A 17,299-nucleotide genomic window follows, 5' to 3' on the forward strand; every position below is an offset into this window, starting at 1 on the left:
TGATAGAGTGTGCATGAGCTCTGGAATGTGGCAAGAAATCTTCTAGAAACTCATGTCGCTAATAGCTGATACTGCGTGACTACGGGAGGTCGATGGATCGTCCGGTAGCCGGCTTGGGGGCCATGATGGACTTTATCTCCCTGGTAGTATCCCAACAACAGGTTTCGGGCCCAGATTCACAGCACTTACAGGAGAGTAAGACTGCGGCAGACTGCTGAAAGGTATGTGGAAGAAAAGCGAAAGTGAGGCTTTTCTGTTTGCCGCGGCAAGGGCCTTTGAACTCCGGCAGACTAATGGATCTGGAAGACGCGCCAAAGGCTTCGTGATTAATGAGCTGCCGAGATAAGACATCTCTGAAGTGAATAAGACTCCCGGCTCAAATAAAAAGCTGGAATGGAGTTCATCCAAGCTTCTGAAGCTGCTGAGTGCCCAAAGTTAAATCGGCACAACTATCAGACCTGGGCAAAATGGTGTGAGAGTTTGCTGCGTCAGTTTGGAGTGTGGCATACTGTGTGTGAGGCCCCTCCAGTTCCTCTGACAGATAGATGGAAGGCTGAAAATTCGAAGGCCATTGACGTAATAGTCTTGTCCGTCTCTCTGGAGGAAATTAAAACGTTAGCTGGCAATGTGACTGCACGTAAGATGTGGAATGCTTTGAAAGTAGCCCATCTGCCAGTCATCCCAGCCCAGAGTTTGACTGCATCGGAGGTCCTGGCTGTTTCCCAGAATGCGAGTGAATGCAGGGATGCCGAGGGCACCGGTTGCAAGCTGCAGGGGGAGCTGACTGTGATGTCATCCCAGGCAGCATTCCAGCCTCCAGGGGGAGCCAAGGAGTTGGCAGCTGAGAACTCTGTTTCTCGTGAGAACCAAGGTCATCGCCTTTGCAGAGGCCAGAAGGGCAAAGGTAAACAGAGGCAGACACCTGCAGATGGCCAGAAGCAGAGGGAGGGTGAAGAGCCCACGCCAGAGGAAAACAAGGCTTTGTTTGCTGGCACAGCTTCACCAAAGGCTAAAGGCAAGTCTGATGGCCAGGAGCAGGGGGTCAAGCTGCAAAAGCCCACGCCAGTGGAAAACAAGGCTTTGTTTGCTGGCACAGCTTCACCAAAGGCTAAAGGCAAGTCTGATGGCCAGGAGCAGGGGGGCAAGCTGCAAAAGCCCACGCCGGTGGAAAACAAGGTTTTGCTTGCTGCAAAGGCTGCTCCAAAGGCCAAAGCCAGGTTTGTTGTTGATTCAGGGAGTACCCGCCATGTCTCAAAAGACCGCCATCTCTTTATCTCCTTCAAGCCTCAAGAAGGTGAGATCCACCTGGCTGACGGAAAGACGTTGTGGATCGCAGGAGAAGGGACTGTGAGACTGGCAAGTCTGCACACTACCATCAAAGATGTACTTTATGTTCCAGGCGCTGCAGACAATTTGCTCAGTGTCCCACAGCTGACTGGGTGTGGTTTTGAGATTTCCTTCAAGAGGAGCGTTTGTGTCATCAGAAAAGGCAAAGAGGACATTTTGCATGCAAAGTTTATGGATGGCTTGTTCTGTATAACTTATGACGACAGTGCTGCTGTTGTATCTAATGTTGATTCTTGTTGTGTTGCACAAACTAACAAAGTTCTTCATGCAGGATGCATTCACGATGCACATCGAAGGTTTTGTCACCTCTCTTGGAAGGCACTGGCCAAGATGCCAGAGATGGTTGAGGGTTTGAACATCAAATCCTGTAAGTTTCACATGAAATGTGTATCTTGTGCAGAGAACAAGGTGAAGGTTGCTCCAAAAGGCAAGGAGTCTAGCAGGCAGGCTTCCAAACCCTACCAGCTAGTGCACGCAGACCTAGTTGGTCCACTTGCGCCCTCTTTGGGTGGAGCAAGGTACTTCATGGTTCTAATTGATTCTTTTTCCAGGTACATTCATGTGTTTATGCTCGAGCAGAAATCGCAAGCGTTTCCTAAGTTCAAGGCATTCTGTGCTTGGTTGGAGAATGTTCACGGTAAACGCATTGGCTGTCTGTTTACTGATCGAGGCAGGGAGTTCACTTCTCAGCAGTTTGAAGCTTTCCTGACTGAGAAGGGAATCCAGCATGACTTGTCAACGCCTAGATCGCCATGGATGAATGGGCTTGCGGAGCGAGCAAATCAAATGTTGCTGCAAGGAATGAAAACATTGTTGCATGATGCCAATCTCCCTGATAAGTATTGGGGGGAGGCTCTGTCGAATTTTGCTTACACTTATAATCACAGATTGTCATCACCTATTGGTTGTACCCCCTATGAGAAGATGTTTGGTAAGAAACCCAACATCAAACACATGAGAATCTTTGGTTCTGACATGTGGGTACACACCCCACAGAGCAACAAGCTTGGGAAGCGTGGGGCACATGGTTTGTTCATGGGGTACGAAAAAGGTGCATACAGGGTATGGATGACCAACTCTAAGTCCATTAAGTTCACAAAGAGTGTTGAGTACAATCCTAAGTGGGGGGAAAATGTGGGAATTTTCCAGAGTTACCCAGAGGAGGATGAAGGTGATGTCAAAGAAGCAGCTAAAGCTGAGGAAGCTGCTGAGGATGATGATGACGATGATGATCAGAGTTCGGATTCCAGTTCAGTGGGCGGCGCTGCTGCTGATGTCAGTGACAGTGATGACACAGCAGACTACAAGAGCGCAAAGGCTTCAGTCAGACCATCTGATGCGTCTGACAATGAACTGGAAGAACCACTGCTCACCATTGGTCACTTTTCTCCTAAGAAGGAGATGAGTCCAGAAGACTTGCGTCTAGTACGCAGATCTGAAAGAGCCACAAAGGGCAGACCTCCAAAGAGATTTGCTGATGAGTTTGCTAAGACAGCAACTGCTGTTCTTAGTAGCTCAGAGAAGGTGTGGGAACCTTCAAGCTTCAAAGAGGTTCAGGAGTTAACCTCTAAAGATGCTGAGCCTTGGCTTAATGCCATGAAGGCTGAAGTTGAGTCCTTGAATAGGAACCAAACTTGGGAGTTGGTACCGGTAGTCCCAGGAATGAGACTGGTTGGCAGCAAATGGGTCTTCAAGGCCAAGACAGACCAGAATGGCAAGGTTGTTAGACACAAAGCCAGATTGGTTGCCAGAGGTTTTTCACAGGTACCAGGACAGGATAACCACGAGACTTACTCACCCGCAGTCAAATATGAGAGCATTCGGCTGATGCTCAAGATAGGAAGGAGCAAAAAGGGTTTTCTTGTGTGTGTGTGTGTGTGTGTGTTTCTTTGTGGCTGATTGGCTGCTCTCCCTGTGCAAAGGTCAGAGGGGGCAGGGTTTCTGTTGAGGCAGGTGATTAGCTGTGGGAGGAGCTTATCAGAGCTTGCAGGGCAGCAGTTGAAGAAGGAGCAAAAAGGGTTTTCTTGTGTGTGTGTTTCTTTGTGGCTGATTGGCTGCTCTCCCTGTGCAAAGGTCAGAGGGGGCAGGGTTTCTGTTGAGGCAGGTGATTAGCTGTGGGAGGAGCTTATCAGAGCTTGCAGGGCAGCGGCGCGCGCCTAGTGGCGCGCGCAGTTTTATCCATCTTTTAGATTTAGGGGAGCTAGTCTCAAACGTTTGTTGGGGGAGACCTAGGTTTTTTTTGTGGGGGGAGTTATTTTTCCTGTCTTCACGCTTTTTATGATGGAGGACCGCTGTAGCCACCCCCAACGACACGTTCTCAAGATGGAGGGGGAGGGAACAGCTGCAGTCGCCTGCGGTTCCTGCGCAATGTTTGCCATCTTGCCAAAGGTTGCAGGCAGCTTTACCTGCAGCAATTGCATGTTGATTGCCCTCTTAAAAGACAAAGTCCAGCAACTGGAGGAACGTGTAGCTACGCTCCAAAGAATTAGAGAGCTGGAGCTCTTCTTGGAAGCAACAGAGCACACCGTCTCCACCAAGGAGGAGACAGGGGACTCCCCTGAGAAGGACGCTAGTTCACCAACACAGGAGCCAGATATATGGAGAAACGTGACTCAAAGAAGTAGGAGGCCCAGGGTTCGCTCTGATTGTTTAGAAATACACAATCGCTTTGAGGTCCTCTCCCCTAGCATGGAAGACGAAGAGCAGACTCCATTTGAGGAGCTCTCCCTCATTACAGTCGATCAGGTATATGAAGACGAGCAGCAAAGTCAGTCCTCAGGGAATGTGCAGGCGACCTTGGAGCGGACAGCTCACGGAAGAACCCCGACCAAACCTAAGAGGAGGCGTGTAGTGGTGATAGGGGATTCCCTACTGAGGGGAACAGAAGCAGTGATCTGTGGGCCTGACAAGATGTCTCGGGAAGTGTGCTGTCTCCCCGGGGCTAAGATCCAAGATGTAACTGAACGACTGCAAGGAATCATAAAACCCACTGACAAATACCCCTTCCTCTTGGTTCATGTGGGAACCAATGACACTGCAAGCAATAGCCTCCAGAAGATCAAAAGAGACTACGAGGCTCTGGGCAGGAAATTGAAGCAATTAAATGCACAAATTGTCATCTCATCTGTCCTCCCAGTTGAACGACGTGGCCCAGGGAGAGAGGGGAAAATAGTGGAAGTGAACAGCTGGCTTCGCAAATGGTGTAAACAGGAACGGTTTGGATTCTTAGATCACGGACTGCAGTTTCTTGAAGATGGACTTCTGGCAAGCGATGGGCTGCACCTCACAACGGTTGGGAGAAATGTTTTTGCCAAAAATCTCAGAAACCTCATCAGGAGGGCTTTAAACTGACTAATGTGGGGGAGGGAGACAGTGCTCCTGAAGGTAGGAGTCTATCAATTGATGAAGATGATCATCCAAATGTCATAGACCAAATGGAGCAAACAGCACACAGACCTAGTGGTGGGAGGAAAAAATCCTTAAATAAGAGTCACGGGGGAAGGATTAATGGACTTCAATGTCTGTACACTAATGCGCAAAGCATGGGAAATAAACAAGATGAGCTTGAGCTCTTGGTACAGCAAACTAAATATGACATAATAGGCATCACTGAAACCTGGTGGGATAAGTCCCACGATTGGAATGTAATAATGGGGGGATACAATCTATTTCAGAGAAACAGACCAGACAAGAAAGGAGGAGGAGTGGCGTTATATGTCAGGGATGTGTATACCTGTGAAGAGATCCAAGATTTAGAACCTCAAAGCCAAAGCATTTGGGTCAAAATTAAGGGAGAGAAGAATAACAGTGACCTCATTGTGGGAGTTTACTATAGATCCCCAAGCCAAACAGAGGACATAGATGAGGCCTTCCTGGAACAGATGGCCAAGCATGCTAAAGGAAGGGAGATAGTAGTAATGGGGGACTTCAATTACCCAGATATTTGTTGGATGTCAAACTCAGCCAAGAGCATGAGGTCAAACAGATTCCTCACTGGCCTTGCAGACAACTTCATTGTCCAGAAAGTGGGAGAAGCAACAAGAGGAACAGCCATTTTAGATCTGGTCCTAACCAATGTTGATGACCTGGTTAGTGGGGTAGAAGTGGAAGGATCATTAGGCGCGAGTGATCATGCTCTTCTGAAGTTTACTATACAGCGGAAAGGAGCAGCCAAGCATACTAGGACTCAATTTCTTGACTTTAAGAAAGCTGACTTCATAAAACTTAGGGAAGTGCTGGGTGAGATCCCATGGACAGTAATACTAAAAGGAAAGGGAGTTCATGATGGCTGGGAGTTTGTTAAGAGGGAGATACTAAAAGCACAACGTCAGGCAATACCAATGAGACAGAAACATGGAAGGTGCCTAAAGAAGCCAGGGTGGCTATCTAAAGAACTTTTAACTGAGTTAAGATTAAAAAAGGATGTGTACAAAAAATGGAAAAGGGGGGAAACCACCAAAGAGGAATTCAAACAAATAGCCAGCACGTGTAGACACAAAGTCAGAAAAGCTAAAGCACAGAATGAACTCAGGCTTGCTATAGAGGTTAAAAGCAACAAAAAAGGCTTTTATGGGTATGTCCGTAGCAAAAGGAAGAACAAAGAAACAGTGGGGTCACTCAGAGGAGAAGATGGTGAAATGCAAACAGGGGACACAGAAAGAGCTGAACTCCTCGATGCCTTCTTTGCCTCAGTCTTCTCCGATAAAGAAAACAATGCCCGACCTGAAGAATTTGGAGCAAATGATTCAGCAAAGGAAACACAGCCCAGAATAACTAAGGAGATAGTACAAGAATACTTGGCTAGTTTAGATGTATTCAAGTCTCCAGGGCCAGATGAACTGCATCCAAGAGTATTAAAAGAACTGGCAGATGTGATCTCAGAACCACTGGCAGTCATCTTTGAGAATTCCTGGAGAACAGGCGAAGTCCCGGCAGACTGGAGGAGGGCAAATGTTGTCCCTATTTTCAAAAAGGGGGAAAGAGAGGACCCAAATAATTACCGCCCAGTCAGTCTGACATCAATACCAGGGAAGATTCTGGAGCAGATCATTAAGCAAACAGTCTGTGAGCACCTAGAAAGGAATGCTGTGATCACCAATAGTCAGCATGGATTTCTGAAAAATAAGTCATGTCAGACTAACCTGATCTCGTTTTTTGACAGAATTACAAGCCTGGTAGATGAAGGGAACGCAGTGGACGTAGCCTACCTTGATTTCAGCAAGGCATTTGACAAGGTGCCTCATGATATTCTTGTAAAGAAGCTGGTAAAATGTGGTCTTGACTATGCTACCACTCAGTGGATTTGTAACTGGCTGACTGACCAAACCCAAAGGGTGCTCATCAATGGTTCCTCTTCATCCTGGAGAAGAGTGACTAGTGGGGTGCCACAGGGTTCTGTCTTGGGCCCGGTCTTATTCAACATCTTTATCAACGACTTGGATGATGGACTCAAGGGCATCCTGATCAAATTTGCAGATGACACCAAATTGGGAGGGGTGGCTAACACCCCAGAGGACAGGATCACACTTCAAAACGACCTTGACAGATTAGAGAACTGGGCCAAAACAAACAAGATGAATTTTAACAGGGAGAAATGTAAAGTATTGCACTGGGGCAAAAAAAAATGAGAGGCACAAATACAAGATGGGGGACACCTGGCTTGAGAGCAGTACATGTGAAAAGGATCTAGGAGTCTTGGTTGATCACAAACTTGACATGAGCCAACAGTGTGACGCGGCAGCTAAAAAAGCCAATGCAATTCTGGGCTGCATCAATAGGAGTATAGCATCTAGATCAAGGGAAGTAATAGTGCCACTGTATTCTGCTCTGGTCAGACCTCACCTGGAGTACTGTGTCCAGTTCTGGGCACCACAGTTCAAGGAGGACACTGACAAACTGGAACGTGTCCAGAGGAGGGCAACCAAAATGGTCAAAGGCCTGGAAACGATGCCTTATGAGGAACGGCTAAGAGAGCTGGGCATGTTTAGCCTGGAGAAGAGGAGGTTAAGGGGTGATATGATAGCCATGTTCAAATATATAAAAGGATGTCACATAGAGGAGGGAGAAAGGTTGTTTTCTGCTGCTCCAGAGAAGCGGACACAGAGCAATGGATCCAAACTACAAGAAAGAAGATTCCACCTAAACATTAGGAAGAACTTCCTGACAGTAAGAGCTGTTCGACAGTGGAATTTGCTGCCAAGGAGTGTGGTGGAGTCTCCTTCTTTGGAGGTCTTTAAGCAGAGGCTTGACAACCATATGTCAGGAGTGCTCTGATGGTGTTTCCTGCTTGGCAGGGGGTTGGACTCGATGGCCCTTGTGGTCTCTTCCAACTCTATGATTCTATGATTCTAGCTGCAGAGGAGAAACTGCATGTTTCCCATCATGACATTAATACAGCTTTTTTGTACGGGATTTTGGGGGAGGAGCTGTACATGCTTCCACTTGATGGAATGCAGATACAGAAGGGAATGGTCTGTAAACTGCGGAAATCCTTATATGGTCTCAAGCAGAGTGCTAGGTGTTGGAACACGAAACTCACTTAGACATTGCTTTCTCTAGGTTTTCACCAGGGCAAAGCTGATCCATGTGTGTTTGTCAAGAAGGAGGGGCAAAACAAACTGTATTGTTTATGTTTTGTTGATGATCTTCTGATGTTTTGGAAGAATCAGGCTTTGTACCAAAGCACCCTAGCTCAGCTGAAGGAGCACTTTGACATGAAGGATCTTGGTGAGGTATCCAACTATCTTTCTCTGCAGGTGGAGAGGGACCAAGCAGGTAATTTTCTGGTACACCAAACACAGAAAATTGCTGATGTATTAACCAGGTTGAATTTGATTGATGCAAACCCAGCAGACACACCGATGGTGACAGGTTACCAGGTAGACAGTACTGCTGAAGCGTTTTCTGACACAACGCTGTACAGATGCATTCTAGGCAAGTTGAATTTCATTGCTAGATGCTCAAGACCTGACATAGCTGTAAGCTGTAACCTGCTTAGCAGACATGCCAACAATCCTACTGTTCAGGATTGGAAAGCTCTGAAGCGCATAGCCTGCTATTTGAAAGGGACTTTGCACTACAGGCTGAGGTTCACCAGTCAGAAGACTGGAGGTCTTGAAATCTTTGCAGATGCAAGTTTTGGAAGTGACACCACGGATGGTACAAGCACTTCTGGAGTGTGCTACATGTACAACCACTGTCTGTTTGACTGGTTGTGCAGGAAGCAGACGACAGTGAGCCTAAGTTCCTGTGAAGCAGAACTCAATGCTCTGTCATTTTCACTCATGGATTGTGAATGGTTGATGCAACTGTTTAAGGACATCGGAGTTTCTGTGAAATGTCCTATACAAGTGTATCAAGACAATAGATCCTGTTTGGCTTTGCTGAACTCAGAGAGTTGCAAGCAAAGAACCAAGTACTTGCAGATTAAACTACATCGTGCAAGAGAGTGTATTCAGAAAGGACTCATTCGGGTGTCCTACATGCCAGGAAATGAAATTCCTGCTGATCTGTTGTCTAAGGTTGTTAACAGAGAACAACTTAAGGTTTATGTACAGAGGTTGCAATTGGGTTGAACCACAGGCACTACAGGTTACACGGAAAGGGGGAGGATGTTAGGATATTTCCGTTCCACCTTAAAAGGGAGCAGGCTTTGTGAATCACAGAGTCTGCGTATTTCCTGTTCACAGGATGTTTGTGTTTTGATAGAGCTGTTGTGTCTCTCTCTCTGAGCCTGAACACGCAAGCAGGCAGTCAGTAATGTTTTTTCTTTGTCCTGACCAACGCTGAATAAACTTCTAAATAATACTCTCCTGAGTGCGTCTTTCGCTGTACGAACTCTGCGATAGAGCGTGCATGTGCTCTGGAATGTGGAAAGCTATTTTCTGGAGCTCGTGTCGCTAATTGCTGATACTGTATCTACAGGAGGTCAATGGACGTCCGGAGTCGATGTGGAGGCAGTGATGGCCTATGTCTCCCTGGCAGTATCCCAACAAAATATGCATGCCAACCAAATACTTTATCAAAACCTTCCAAATCTAAAACGTGTATCTTCCAACAAAAACCATTCTGGAATAATCTGCAAGCAAGGATGGGCACTGAGTTCTTGTCCTTGGCAACCCAGCAGAGAAGTTGACATGGCCTCTCCCACCCACCGTAACCTCTAATAAAAACCATTCTTTCAACCAGCAAAAGGCTGCTGCTTCAAAAATAGCTCCTTAAATCTGACAGGAAGAAACCCCCTCTCTCTTTCACATCTGTTAATAATTTAAACTTAATTCTGGGGGTTTTTCCCCTGCCAGATAAATTTAGATAATACTTTTTGCCATTCCTTAAAACAATTCAACTTGTCAATGATAGGGAGAACTTGAAACAAAAACAACTTAGGCAATACATTAATCTTTACCGCAGAAATTCGACCCAACAAAGATAGTTTCAACCTTGTCCAGATGTCCAAATCTCTTTTGATATCCTTCCATAACTTTTCATAGTTGTCTTTATACAAATTCAAATTTTTGCAGTCATATTTACACCCAGATATTTCACCTTTTTCACAAACTTCAGCCCTGTGGTTTCCTCTAAATTAGGTTTTTCATGTATCGTTAAATTTTTTTCTAAGACTTTGGTTTTATTCTTATTCAATTTAAAACCTGCAACCTGTCCAAACTCTTGAATTATCAATAGTGCTTTGATTGCACTGATCTCAGGGTCCTGTAAAGTCAATACCAAATCATCAGCAAAGGCTTTTAACTTACATTGCTTAGTTCCCACTACTATGCCTTTAACTTCCTCATCCTTCCTTATCCTATTCAGCAGCACCTCTAGGACAGAAATAGAAAGCGGGGGGGGGGGGAGTGGGCACCCTTGCCTGGTTCCCTTCTCAATCCTAATTTCTTCTGAGACCACATTGTTAATTATAATTTTTGCTTTCTGCTCAAAGTAAATTGTGTTAATACCATTTAGAAAGTTTTGACCGACCCCCATTTAACATAAGTTCTGTTTCATAAAACTCCAATAAACATTATCAAAGGCTTTCTCTGCATCAATAAACATTAACATTGCTTTAGTATTCTTTTTTACCTCTAATCTTTCCAGCACATCTGCTATGTTCCTAATACAGTCGTACCTCGGGTTAAGTAGTTAATTCATTCCAGAGGTCCGTTCTTAACCTGAAACTGTTCTTAACCTGAAGCACCACTTTAGCTAATGGGGCCTCCTGCTGCAGCCACGCGATTTCTGTTCTCATCCTGAAGCAAAGTTTTTAACCCGAGGTACTATTTCTGGGTTAGCAGAGTCTGTTACCTGAGGTACCACTGTATTATCTTTCTTTTCTTTTTTTAAGCAGTGCCCTGCAGCGTTGTGATTCTATTTTTTTTCTTTTCTTTTTCTTAGTTTCCAATACAAATATATAATAATTTCATATTCAAATTTTCACAAATTGTCTCTTTTTGGACTTCCTTCAGCTTCTCTGACAATCATCCATATATAAATTTAAGTTACGCATTTCCCAAGTTTGTACTGTCATTAATAAACCCTCTCACTTCTATTCCCTTTTAACAATACTTCTCCAGTTTCACAGTGCTTCTTAAAACCCCACTAGCATTATCTGCTCATCACAAAAACTTTTCAAATAATCTGTAAATTTTCCCCAGTCCTCGATAAACTTTTGGTTTCGAAGATATCTAATCTTCCCAGTCAGTTTGTCCAATTCTGCATAGTCTAACAGCTTCCTTCTCCATTCTTCCATTGTCGGTATTTCCTCTTGTTTCCATTTCTGGGCCAGTAGAATTCTTGCTGCTGTAACTGCATATTGGAAGAGTTTGCAGTCCTTTCTTTTCATTTCATGTCCTGTAAACCCTAAAAGAAAAGCCTCTGGTTTCTTTATAAATGTATATTTTAACATCTTTTTCAATTCATTATATATCATCTCCCAGAAACTTTTCACTTTCTTACATTCCCACCACATGTGATAAAATGTTCCTTCTTTTTCTTTACATTTCCAACATTTATTACATATCTTAAACATTTTCGCTAACTTTACCGGTGTTATATACCATCTATATACCATTTTCATGACATTTTCTTTTAACGTCATACATGCTGTAAATTTTAAGTTTTCCTTCCATACTTTTTCCCAATCTTCAAATTGTATGTTATATCCAAAATCCCTGGCCCACTGTATCATTACCGATTTAACTTCTTCATCTTTCGTGTACCATTCCAATAACAACCTATACATTTTTGACAAAATTTTACAATCATTATTTATTATTTCTATTTGAAATTTTGAGTCTTTTTATTCATAACCACTTTCTTTAATATATTTTTTAAACATTTCATTTACCTGAAAGTAATGCAACCAATCATAAACACATTTGTCAGGGCTGCCTCAGGTCCCAGCTCACAAGAGACCAACGCCAAGTCCAGTTTATATACAAAGATGTTTATTGAAGTTCATTGTTCGCTCCACAGCCGAGGCGCGCAGCCCCACGTCTGTTACGCTTAGACCGCTGAAGTCCCCTCTGAGTCAGTCCCTCCCCTGCACCAGTTTAAGAGGCTTGTGCTGCTCCACCTCTTCCTTTCTTTCCTTTTCCGCAGGGTCTTCCTGCCCCCTGGGGTTTCGCCCCTCCTGGATTCCCCTGACGCGGAATCCCCAGACAGCTCTTCCCCCCTCCTGCGGGCTTTGGGACCTGGCTCCTCCTCCGGGCTCCCTGTTCTTCCGCGCGCCTCCACATTTGAACTTGGCGCGCGTTCGCAACCTCTAACCTTCCTCTTGACAGTTACACTACTCCCTGCACTACTCCCCTCTCCTTCCGGGAGGACGTCTTGCTCCGATCTTCCCCCCTTCTCTGCTGTCGGAGCTGCTTCCCCTGTCACACTGGAATCTCCACCCCCTTCACTGCGCTCTGGCGGGGAAGCCGGTCCCGACTCCCAGCTCCCACTTTGGGATCCCCTGCTGGTCCCCTGCTCCTGACGAGTCCCCCCTGTGACTCCCCTTGGCCTGACCACAGGCGCCCCCTTCTGGGAATCCTCCGATTCACTTGAAAGACTCATGGAATCCCTCGAGTCATTGTCATCCTCTTCCTCGCTGTCCTGGGATTCTTCCCCATCGCTCTCCGTCTCCTCCCTCCCCTGTGCCTCTGTCCCTGAACCCCTGACATCCATCCCCCCCTCGAAGCCCCCCCTTCCCCCCTCCCGCCGCTCGGGCGCAGGTTCTGGGAGCTCCGTCGTTGCGGGGGTAGATGCTGGACACAGGTCGTCGACGTCGATCTCCTCTGCTTCCAGTTCAGTGTATGAGTATGTGTGCTCGAACTCGGGTTCGCCCCCCAACTTGTCCACGTCCTCCTCTCCCCCTGTTACTTCGAGCGGTGCTGTTTGCCAAGGCCCCCTCAGCCATCTCCTGAGCAGTCCTCTTCTGGTTGATCGTCCCACCAGTAAGAGGGGTCCGTGTCCACCCCCGAGCACGATCCCCTTGGAGGGCTCGATTCTGGCGTCGTCTCCTCTGCGGAGGAGAACCCCTGGAAAGTGCTGGCTGAAAGTGTGGGCGTAAAAAGCCAGTCGTCGAAATAATCGGCTGGCATGGGCCTGTGTGGGAAAAGGGCATGGAACTCATCTTTGAGAAGAGGTTCCTCCAGAGCGTAGCCCGGCACCCAACTGTTGGCGCTGGCCGGGGTACCTTCTCTGGCGAGAAGATATTCTACTCCCTCTTCCCCCCATCTCGAGTCCAGAATTTCTGTGACCTCGTTGAGTGGCGTGGCCCTCGGTGACTTCCCCCCCCTTGGTGACTCTCTTCGTGGGTCTGGTGCCGTCCCTGGCTCCTGAAATCTGTGTGGGGCCTTGTAGGGTGTGAGCACCGACCTATGAAAGACCGGGTGCATTCTGGAACCTTCTGGGAGGGTCAACCGAAAAGCTACGGGATTGATCCTGGCCTCAACTTGGTACGGCCCTAGCTGTCTGTGTCCTAGCTTCTTCTTAGCTAACGACTTGGCCGGCACCGCTTGGGCTGCTAACCATACCCAGTCCCCCACCTGGATGTCTTCTCCTGCCCTTCTGTGCCTGTCCGCCTGCACTTTATAGGCTTGTTTAGCTAGCTCCAAGTGCCGCCGGAGCTCCTCGTGGACCTCCTGCAGTTCTGCTGCTAAATGTTCAGCTCCCTGCGGCTCCCCCTCCCCCGTTGTCATCAACCCCGGGAAGGTTCTGGGATGTCGCCCATTGTTGGCGAAGAACGGTGTCACCCCCGTTGACGCGTGCTTTGTGTTGTTGTAGGCAAACTCGGCCATCGGCAAGTAGTCCACCCAAGCTGCAGGTCGTTGATTGGCGTAACATCGCAGGTACTGCTGCATGATGGCGTTGACCCTTTCCGCTTGGCCGTTGGTCTGTGGATGTCTTGCCGACGCTAAGTTGATCTTGACGTTCAGGATACCTAGGAGCTTCTGCCAGAAACTGGAGAAGAATTGGCGACCCCGGTCGGACAGGATGGACCGTGGTAAGCCGTGCACCCTGAACACGTGGTCTATGAACAGCTTGGCGGTCTGTTCCGCTGTCGCCACCTTCGCGCAAGGAATGAAGTGCGCCATCTTGGTGAACAGGTCTACAACCACAAGTACCGCCGTCTTGCCTCGGGAGCTGGGCAGATCAGTAACAAAGTCCAGCGCCACCCGCTCCCACGGCTGTAGTGGCGTCTCCAGCGGTTCCAGTAGTTCCGCTGGCTTCTTGTGCACTGGCTTGGACCTCTGACAGGTGTCACACCTGGCGACGTAATCCGCGACCTCTCCTCGCATCTGGGGCCACCAAAAGTCCCTGGCTACCAAGTCCGCTGTCTTCTCCTTGCCGAAATGACCCGCGCTGGGTGCGTCGTGCAACTGCTGCAGAACCTTCGCGCGGAGATCGTCCCCCAGCACGTAGAGGGCACCTTTGCGAGTTAGCAGACCGTCGCGTATCTGGAACTCGTCGTCCCTCGCTGTACCTCTGCGCAGCTCTTCCATCTTGGATTGTGCGAACTGATCCGTTTGCAGCGCGCGACGCACCGCGTCCAGGTCCACGACGGCTGAAGCGCACGCCCACGCCTGCGGTGCGAAAATGTGCTTGGCTGCCACTGTTGCCGCTTCTTCGAGATATTGCGGTTTCCTGGAGAGCGCATCTGCTATGACATTGGTGTCTCCCGGGATGTACTCTATTCGGAAGTCGAAATCCGCAAAGAATTCCACCCAGCGTATGTGCCTCTGGCTCTGGAGCTTCGCCGTGCGCCAATACTCTAGGTTCTTGTGGTCCGTGCGGACCTGCACGGTGTGCTTGGCTCCTATGAGGAAGTGCCGCCACGCTCTAAAAGCCGCGTGAATGGCCAACAACTCCCTGTCCCAAATGGTGTAGTTCTGTTCCGACTTGCTGAGCTTCCGGGAATAGAAAGCGCAGGGCCTCCAGTTCCCTTGCGGATCTTCCTGCAAGAGGACGGCCCCCACCGCTGTGTCGGATGCGTCAGTCTCGACCCGCATGGGCCTGCCGGGATTCACGTGTAGCAGCTGTTCCTCGGACGCGAAGAGGCTCTTAAGTTTCCGAAAGGACTGCTCCACCTGGTCCGTCCAGGTGAACTTCTTCTTTTTGGAACTGAGAGTGTCCGTGATCGCTGCCGTCTCTTTCGCGAAACCCCTGATGAATTTGCGGTAAAAGTTGGCGAAACCGACGAACCTCTGGACCTCCTTCCGATTGCGCGGGCTCTTCCAGTCCAACACCGCGCGGACCTTGGCGCTGTCCATGGCTAGTCCCTTGTCGGATAGCCTGTAGCCCAGGAAATCCACCTCCGTTACGTCGAACTGGCACTTCTCCAGTTTGGCATAGAGTCTGTGTTCCCGTAGCCTCTGCAGGACCTCCTTTACGTCCCTCTCGTGAGCTTCCTGCGATTCCGAGAAGAACAGGATGTCGTCGAGGAAGCATACGCACTTCTTGTAGAGGAGTCCCGCTAGCACGTGGTGCATAAATGCTTGGAAACAGTGGGAGCCATTTTGGAGGCCAAACGGCATAACTCTGTATTCATAGGTGCCCAACGGCGTGAACATGGCCGTCTTCCACTCATCGCCCTCACGCATGCGTATGAGATTGTATGCTCCGCGTAGATCCAACTTGGTGAAGATCTTCCCCTTCCTCACCGTCGCTAGCAGGTCGTCAATCTTGGGCATGGGAAAAGCCTTGGGCTTTGTCATCGAGTTTATGGCCCGATAGTCCACAATGAGTCTCTTTTGGGGCGTGTCCTTCTTCTTCACGAAAAACACAGGACTGCCCCCCACTGCTTTGGATTCCCGGATGAATCCCCGCTTCAAATTGTGCTCTATGAACTCCCTGAGTTCTTGCATCTCATCCTCAGACCTGGAATACAGCTTTGCAGTCGGCAGCGTCGCCCCTGGTAAAAGGTCAATCGCACAGTCGTAGGGCCGGTGGGGTGGCAACTGGTCAGCTTCCTTTTCGCAGAAGACCTCCAAAAACCCCTTGTACTTGTGGGGCACTGCCTGCACCATGCCGAGGTGTAACTGCCGCCCTTCCTCCTGGCCCTCCTCCTCCTGGCCTGTCTGGATGCAATGTTGTGCGCAGTAAGATGAGCCAAAGGTGAGCTGCCGCTGGTACCACGCTAATGTTGGACTGTGTCTATCCAGCCAGCTCATGCCTAACACTATAGGCGTGTCGGACAGGCGGGTGACGTTGAAGCTAATGACCTCGCGATGATTCCCAATCTGCATCACCATGGGTGGCGTCTGTTGTACAACTTGCCCGCCCAGCAACTTCCTGCCATCAACCGTGACGACGTTCAGGGGCAGTGTGGCTGGTAGAAGCGCTATGCGATGCTGCTTGATGAACTGCACCCCCACGAAGTCCGCGTTGCTACCGGAGTCGATTGTAATGGGGACTTCCAGGGTGAGTCCATTAGGTAGCTGGAGTGTTGCAGTGAGCTGCACCACTGGCTTGGGTGGTAAGGGGTCTGTATGCTGCAAAATCGCTGGGGCTCCGGCCGCTGTTTGAGCCTTTGCACCACCAAGCTCCATCGGTTCCTCCCCCTGCCTCAGCAGAGGCGAGGGATGCGCACGGCCCAGATCCCTGGGAATAAAAGGAGGCGCTTTAGCTGGTGCGTGCACCTGGCAACCCTCCTCACTGTGCCAAGGACGTTCTTCGTGGCGCACTCCTATCGTGAGTGCCCTCTGTACGACGTCTGCTAGGGTTTGAGGTCTGTCTCCCCTGGCCAACTCATCCTTTATGGAGCCATGGAGCCCTTCCCAGAACAAATCTCTCACTGCTCGGGAGTCCTTTTCCCAGCCCAGCACATTCAGCAATGCAAAAAAGCGAGAATGGTACTGACGCACTGTAGCCTTGCCCTGCCGCAATCCATGCATCTCCCGTCGCACCACATCAACGTCCACGGTAGATTGGAAGCAAGCGTCCATAGCTTTGATAAATTCGTCAGAATCTCTGCGGGCAGGACCATCTTCGCGCCACAAATTGCGCAGCCAGGCTCTAGCTTCCCCATGCAAGTGGGACACAATAAAACCCACTTTCTCCTCCTCATCTTTAAAGTCTTTCCGAAGCAAATGCAGCGCATATACGACGTCTGCTCTGAAACTGGGATAGTGCTTCAGGTTCCCATCGAAGTGGGCTACTAGACTGCCCCCCCGCCTTCCGAGTCCGATTCCCTCTGATCTGGACCCCGGGAACCCCTCTTTGCACGCACGTTCCCACCTGGCTTGCAGATCGTGGCATCGCGCCTCCGCTTCGTCACTTTTCTTCTGGGAGACCACTACCGCAGTGGAAAGCTCGGCGACTGCGTTTCGCAGGGCTGCTAACTGTTCCTCCGCATTCATGTCTGCCAAACTTCGTGAGCTTTGCAAAAAAAATTTTGCGTTCTTTAGGAGAGGGGACTTACTGTCAGGGCTGCCTCAGGTCCCAGCTCACAAGAGACCAACGCCAAGTCCAG

Source organism: Podarcis pityusensis (genome assembly GCF_964106645.2).
Source record: "Podarcis pityusensis genome assembly, chromosome: 2".
NCBI classification, from domain to species: Eukaryota; Metazoa; Chordata; class Lepidosauria; order Squamata; family Lacertidae; genus Podarcis; species Podarcis pityusensis.